This window comes from Myxocyprinus asiaticus, chromosome 40 (genome assembly GCF_019703515.2).
Source record: "Myxocyprinus asiaticus isolate MX2 ecotype Aquarium Trade chromosome 40, UBuf_Myxa_2, whole genome shotgun sequence".
Classification (NCBI taxonomy): Eukaryota; Metazoa; Chordata; class Actinopteri; order Cypriniformes; family Catostomidae; genus Myxocyprinus; species Myxocyprinus asiaticus.
The window spans coordinates 40241045-40241300 of NC_059383.1; positions in this window are offsets into that span (position 1 = coordinate 40241045).

A 256-nucleotide genomic window follows, 5' to 3' on the forward strand; every position below is an offset into this window, starting at 1 on the left:
AAACTATTTCAGATAAAATAAAATGAAATAAATTACTCCCTGTCCTCTAAAGGGTCCATTCTTTTCCAGGACTAAATATAACATTTTATTACTACTTTCATTTTAACAAGATGTGTTTATGCACTGAAGTCCACAAAAACAGGTTCATTATTTGGACTCACTATCAAATGATTGTGAAATGTTTCATAAAGGTATTTCAACACCCTACTGTACAAATCTGATAATGCAATAAGTTGGTGTCTGTAAAGGATACAAA